This window comes from Dasypus novemcinctus, chromosome 23, assembly GCF_030445035.2.
Source record: "Dasypus novemcinctus isolate mDasNov1 chromosome 23, mDasNov1.1.hap2, whole genome shotgun sequence".
NCBI classification, from domain to species: Eukaryota; Metazoa; Chordata; class Mammalia; order Cingulata; family Dasypodidae; genus Dasypus; species Dasypus novemcinctus.
In genome coordinates, this window is record NC_080695.1 from 10,743,170 (window position 1) to 10,750,405 (window position 7,236).

At 54.9% G+C, this 7,236-nt stretch overlaps 1 long non-coding RNA gene across 1 annotated transcript in view; it reads left to right on the plus strand.

Moving 5' to 3' along the window:
• The window catches only part of LOC111763091 (uncharacterized), a 28,419-nt gene extending 25,766 nt beyond the window's left edge, over window positions 1-2,653 (plus strand). The window contains exon 3 of the long non-coding RNA XR_009182905.2: window positions 2,163-2,653. This is a non-coding gene — a long non-coding RNA (uncharacterized lncRNA). The remainder of the gene's footprint in view (window positions 1-2,162) is intronic.
• Window positions 2,654-7,236: the final 4,583 nt, after the last annotated feature.

A 7,236-nucleotide genomic window follows, 5' to 3' on the forward strand; every position in this document is an offset into this window, starting at 1 on the left:
CAGTCCCACAGCTTCCTACCGTGTCCCTAATAAAGGTGTGGGAATAATGGTAGAAATTCATGGGTTGTGTGTCCCCCACAAAGGTAGGTCCAAGGCCTAACCTAGGTCCCATGAATGGCACCTTATTTGGAAATAGGGTCTTTACAGATGTTATCAAGATGGGGGGAAGCAGATGTGGCTCAAGCAATTGGGCTCCCGTCTACCATACAGAAGGTCCAGGATTTGATACCCTGGGCCTCCTGGTGAAGGCACGCTGGCCTGTGTGGCGAGCTGGCCCACGTGGAGTGCCGCCCCGTGCAGAAGTGCTGGCCAATGCGGAGAGCTGACGCAGCAAGATGATGCAGCAAAAAGAGACACAGAGGAGACACAGTACAACAGGGATCTGAGGTGGCACAAGAGAATGACCACCTCTCTCCCAATCTGGAAGGTCCCAGGATCGGGGACCTAATGAGAATACAAGCAGACACATAAGAACACACAGCGAATGAACACAGAGAGCAGACAATGGAGGGAGGGGGAGAAATAAATTTTTTTTAAAAAGATGGGGCACACGGTAGGGCGGGCCCTAAATCCACTGTGACTGGTGTCCTCATAAGGAGAGAGATCTGGGCAATCAGAAGCAGACGCTGGAGTGATGTTGGGACAAGCCAAAGAACGCCCCGGGCCACCCACAGCCAGGAGAGCGGCACGGAGCAGATTCTTCTGCGGGGAATTCAGGAGCACAGCCCTGCTGGCACCTGGATTTTGGTCTTCCAGCCTCCAGAACCATAACACAAAAAAATTCTGTTGTTTTGAGCCACCTGGTTTGTGGCACTTTGTTCCTGCAGCCCAGGGAAAACTAAGACACTTGTCTACTGAAAAATGTAATTTCTACTGAATAATTGGCTTTTTTTACCTTATAGACAGTGAATCTGGTAACCGAACTTATTTCCCTCTTTGTTTGGGCTGTTCGGAAGCTCAGAGTTAAAAGTGGGATCCAGCTCCACCACCGTCTTCGTCTTTAAGGTTGCCATTTGGTACACTGACCGTGTCCATGGCTTGCTTCGGTTTCTCCAGTCCCGTATTTCCCTGTTTTCTGGTTTCCTCATTTGCTGCTATACTTTTATTTTGATATATGTATATATCTGAGTAAGCCATCAGAAAGGCCTTTTTTTTCAAGTTCAGATGAACTTATCACAAGATACAATCAGCAAAAGTCAGACTGTGGGAAACTAATGAACAGATGACTCAGTTTCATAAATAAATTGAAAGGGAAAAAAGGGAGACGGGAAACAAATTAAAAGGGACTAAGAAAACCCTCGTATATTACTGTTGAGGATGTAAAACTGTGCAGCCACTTGGAATAACAGTTGGGTAGTTTCTTTTAAAAAGTTAAACTCTTAGTATGTAACCCAGCAATTCCACTCCTAGGAAAACAACGTGTCAAAGAGTAGTACGTGAATGCTCTTAGCAGCATTAGTCATAAAATCCCAAACTGGAAACAATCCATGCGTCCATCAGCGAATGAACTGGTTTCAAAAAAGCAACGGTGGAACATTCACATGATAAAGCGCCGGCAGCCACAGCAAGGAGGGGACTGCTGATGCAGACATAAAGCAGCCTGCACGGACCCCCAAACCTTACGGGAAGTGAAGGAAGCCAGGCTCAAAGACCACCGATTTTAGGGTTCTATTTCTATGAAATCGATTTTAAAAAAAACAAGAAACAGAGACAGAAAGCAGACCAGTGGTTGCTGGCCTGGGTGGAGGGGACCTTTTTGGGGTGATGAAAGTATTCCAGAACTGGATTGCGGTGACATTGGGGCAGACGTCCACTGACAGTGTCTGAACTTTACGGTATATAAATTACACCTCAATAAAAGTGTTTAGAAGTGGGAACTTAAACACCGGCTGGAAATTTGATATTATCGAGGCACCTTTATTAAGAATGGTTTCAGGTGTGATAATGGTAGCGCGGTTATGTTTTTAAAGGCGAGCTCTTACCTTTGAGAGGCGCACATCGAGTGGTATGAAATGGTAGAATGCCTGAGACTTGCTCAGAGTAATGGGGGGGCGGTTGGAGTGGAGGGGGCGGGGAGCAAGACGGGCCATCCACTGACCACTGTTGAGGCTGGGCGATGGGGACATGGAAGTTTATTTCAGCATGCTGTCTTCTTTTTTTAGGCTTAAAATGTTTCCATAAATACAGCTTGAACAAGATGAAGTTGGAGTCGTTAAGAAACAAGACAGCGAGCTGGCTGAGGTGTCCACAGTGGCTGACGAGACCCAGTTGGACCGAGGCGGTGGCCATCGGTGGTTTGCGCCTGCTCCGAGTCCCCTCCCCTTCTGCTAACACTAAGCGGACTCTGCGTGTCTTCCTCGAGGGTCTGCCCGCATGGTGCCCTGGCCTGGGCAGAGGACCCACACGCCACCTCTCCCTCCTGGGGATTCGAAGCTTGTCGAATGATGCAAGAGAGGGAAAATGCTGGGGCCGATTAATCCCAGAGGGGGGGCTTCCTGAGATAGCGGGCTCTGTTGTCACTGGGGTGTTGTTTTTCTCACGCAAGCTGAGATTTTATTCAGCTAACAGGAGCTTCTCGTTGAGCAGGCGTGGTGAGGTTGTCTCCCCACGAGGCAGCCCATTAAGCCGATAAAAAGTCAAGGAGACGGGTCAATGGGGTCCCTTCCTTACACATTTTTCTTTGCCATATTGATCAATCCATTGATGTCTGGGCCGAAGAAATTAATTAGGCCTAGCCCTCATTGAGCAAGTTAGCCCTATGACCCCAAATCAATACAGGTAATAATTATAAGCTGGCCCCCACTGTGGGTTGAACGGGGTGCCTCCGAAAGGTAGGATGAAGTCCGAACCCCACACCCCGGTGAGTGCAGCTGTAATTGGAAATAGGATCGTTTCAAGTGGAATTGGATTGAGATGAAGGGTCAAGGGACACAGGCCTGACCTGCGCCCCCCCGCTCTCCAGCTGAGGCCGGCGATCCACGGCGCCCCTCGGCCATCTTCTCTCCCTGTCTGTGTCCCTTCTCCCAGGTGTATTTGGAAATGCCTGGGGGATGTCTGAGACACCCGTGCTTCAAACACCAGCCGCGGCCCCTCGTGCCAGGGAGCCCTTGAACGGTCCCTTCTTGAACGGGCGGGCCTGAGGTTGCCCCCTGGCTCCCACCCCACGGCTCCTGCAGGGGCTGCCGGCCGGGGGGCGGCCTCCGTCTGCGCTGCGAGGGACCTGACCTGGAGCAGCCGATTCGTGGTCAGGGGCCCGGGTGTGAGCGTGGACCCTCCGTGCGGAGGAGCTGGCACTGGAGAGCGAGCAGACCCCAGCTCCCTAACAACACCCAAGCCGGGAGGCCTAAAGCAGCAGTCCTGGAGGCCAGGTCCAAAGGCGAGGTGACACTGGGGGAGCCCCTGCCTGTTCCAGCCCTGGCGCCGGCCATCCAGCCTCGGCATCCCCACTCGTGGCTGTGGCACATCCGCCTCAGCCTCTGCTGCCACCTGTCCCCTGTCCCCTGCGTGCCTGAGCACCTCCCGAGCCTTCCCTCTTTGTCAGGACACCAGTCGTCGTGTTTGGAGGCCACCCTGCCCCGGCGAGACCCCATCCCGACATGATGACATCAGCAAAGACCCTATTTCCAAATAAGTATCAGGGGAATGGGACTTGGACATATCTTTTGGGGGACACATCTCAACCCATTACACCCTGCAAAAGCTGCTCAGCTGGGAACCTCAGAGCCTGTCCCTGTTTAGGGACTGAAAGGCCTGCAGGACCCAACGCTCCTCCAGTGGCCACGATAGCTGGTCTCTCCCTCGTTTAGCCCCAGGAATTTGTGGGTGCCGACTCCAGTGCCACAGAGGAGGGATGGAGGAGACATACCGAGCCCCGGCTCTGTCCCCAGTGCTCAGGGCTCTCGACAAGCACCAGCTCATTTAATTCTCCTGATGGTCCCTGGAGGAGCTCGCCCTACCGGCCTCTGACCTTGACTTCTGGTCTCAGAACGACAGCGAGAGAACGCATTCCTGTTGTTTCAAGCCACCACCTTGGGGTCCTTTTCCTGGCAGTCCTGGAGACTGCAGCAGGGGACTTCGGCTGAGATTTGTGCTTTCCTCACTCCCAAGTCATGACTTAGGAAATGCTCTATCTCTTGAGGTTCTGAGCGTGTGGCCACCACATTTCCAGCATCTCTTTTTTTTTTTTTTCAAGATTTATTTATTTAATCCCCCCCCCCCCAGTTGTTTGTTCTCTGTGTCTATTGCTGCGTCTTGTTTCTTTTGTCCGCTTCTGTTGTCGTCAGTGGCACGAGAAGTGTGGGTGGCGCCATTCCTGGGCAGGCTGCTCTTTCTTTGCGCTGGGCGGCTCTCCTTATGGGGCGCACTCCTTGCGCATGGGGCTCCCCTACGCGGGGGCACCCCTGTGTGGCAGGGCACTCCTTGTGCCCATCAGCACTGTGCATGGGCCAGCTCCACACGGGTCAAGGAGGCCCGGGGTTTGAACTGCGGACCTCCCATGTGGTAGGCGGACGCCCTAACCACTGGGCCAAGTCCGTTTCCCTCCAGCATCTCTTTTAATCCCCCAATCACCCTCAGCCCACTTTACAGTAGAGGAAACTGAGGCCCAGGGAGGCCCGACACGCTGCTGAGGTATCGCAGCTGGCCTCCGAGGCGCCGGCGCTGCCGGCTGCAGCCTGCTGCTGTGGCTTCCGGGGCTTTGTTTCGTCGCTCCAAACAAGCCGGAGCAGGACGCGCTGGGATGGCTTCTGCGGGCACCACCAGCGTATCGTCCGGGTGCCGGACACACGCGGGGAGCACCAGCGCCCCACGCCCACGCCCCTTGTGGAGCACCCTCCCACCCTGAACGGGACGCACCTGCATCGATAGCCACTGGAGGTTGCAGAAATGGCAGAGGGGACTTCCAAGGCTGCGGCACAAACGGCACGGCGCCTCCTGTGAGGACCCCCAAGCGGCCTGGCACGAGGTCCCACGGTGAGGGCCGAGGCCCACGGGGAGGGCCTTTTACCTGGTTAAGCCTCGAGGCCACACAGCCCGGGCCGACATCTCCCAACCTCACGAGAAAGCCGCCGCCGCCGCCACCCAGCCAAATGCCCCCAAACTCCCCGTCCCCGGGAACTGCGAGACAATACATGCTTTTTGTTTTCAGCGGTAAGCTCAGTTTGGGAGTAATCTGTGACACAGAGATAGACTAGTAACTTGGGCACGTCTCCTTTTTCTTCGCTCCAACACAGGGTATTCTCTCAAGGATTTTTCTACCCGTGCTTTGGTCTGAACAAGCTTCCAGTGGTGTCAGTGTCGCCTGTATCGTTCCTGAATTGGCATTGAAGAAATACGTATTGGGGAGTGGATGTGGCTCAAGCGGCCTGGCGCCTCTTTCCCACATGGGAGGTCCCCGGTTCAGTCCCCGGTGCCTCCCAAAAACAAACAGGGAAGCGGACTTGGCCCAATGGATAGGGCATCTGTCTACCACATGGGAGGTCCAAGGTTCAAACCCCGGGCCTCCTTGATCCATGTGGAGCTGGCCCATGCACAGCGCTGATGCATGCGAGGAATGCCGTGCCATGCAGGGGTGTCCCCCGCGTAGGTGAGCCCCATGTGCAAGGAGTGCGCCCCGTAAGGAGAGCTGCCCAGCGCAAAAGCAAGTGCAGCCTGCCCAGGAATGGCGCCGCACACATGGAGAGCTGACACAAGATGATGCAACAAAAAGAAACACAGACTCCTGGTGCCGCTGATAAGGATAGAAGTGGTCACAGAAGAACACACAGTGAATGGACACAGAGCAGACAACTGGGGGGGTGGGAAGGGGAGAGAGAGAAATTAAAAATCTTAAAAACAAACAAAAAACAGCAAAAACAACTCAAGGGGAGCCAATGTGGCTCAGTGGTTGAGCGCTGGCTTCCCACAGATGAGGTCCCAGGTTTGTGGGAAAGGGTTAAGTTTAATTTTCATATAAAGGGGAAGCCAGAGCTGGCTCTACAGTTGGAGGACAGGAGGGTAGGGGATCCAGTGGCTTTGGCGCACCAAGAATTTGAAAAGTGGCGCTGAAATGAGGGGGGCCAATGGTGAGTGCTGGGAGCAGGGCCAGTACTGAAAGTGGTGCCAGATTTGAAAAGCATGCCAGAGTTGAAAGAGGCGCTGAGCTCACCCAGCCCCCAGGAGTGTAGGGAACAGGGGAGGGAGAATCAGAGTGGGAACCCCGTGAATTAGACGTCCCAGATACGCTGTAACCCCTGAAACCCAGTCAGTGGGGAGCAGGGGAGGGACCTGCTCCTTAGGTTTAGGGTATAAATATCACTTTCTTGTTTGGCGCACCGGCCTTTTTATCCAGGTCTAGTGCCCATCTTGCAAGATTGTTAATAAAATTCTTTTCTCCTCCACAATCGGGTGAGCTTTTGTTTTGTTACAGGTGCAGCTGTCTTTCTAGCAGGGTCAATCCCCAGTGCCAGTACTTCAAAAAAAAAAGAACTCCACGTGCACTCTAACTGGGAGCTGGACGGACCAGCTGGCCATCCCAGGCAATCTGAGGAAGAGGGTTCCCACTCGGGGTTGCAAGCTGGTCTCACGTGGGTAAGGCAACACTTACAGCGGGACTAGTCTGTGCATAAACACACACACTCTTCGGTGTCTGTCTTCTGCAGTGACACAGAAGTGTGGTTCTTTTCAGTTAGGGTCCCAGGACCCATCCACTGTGATGGGAACGGCCAGAAGTAGTAGAGGGAGGCAAGAAGGCTCCGAGGAGGACCTGGAGGCAGCGGGAAGTGACATTCGCGGAGGGGAGCGGGAAGGGGTTGGTGGGAAGGCGGGAGGATGGTCTGGCATCCCCGTGCGCCAAATACGCATGCGCTCAGGCTCTGCCGTTCGCACGTGGACGGCGGCCGCCGGATTTGGAGGCGCCCCCTCGGCCTCTCCCCGCTTCTTTCAGGTGCAGTCACTGCGAGAGGTAAGGACTGTGACGGCCTGCACGCCGCCACCCGGTGCCTGTTTATCCAGGAACGGCGACGAGAGCAGGACTCTTCAGTAGGTCTGGGCAGGTGCTCCGCGCGGGCACGTGGCGCGCGACGCGGTCCCTCGGCTTTGGAAGACAGCGGGGCGAGGCGGTGGCCGCCGCGCGCTCGGTCTCGGTGGCCAGAGCAGCCCCGGGCGGCGGCCCTCTCCGCAACCACCGGGAGGCTCTGTGTCTGTAAAGTTCGAGCGCGTTAGCCCCACGCCCTTGATATGAGGCTAGCGGGCCTGGGG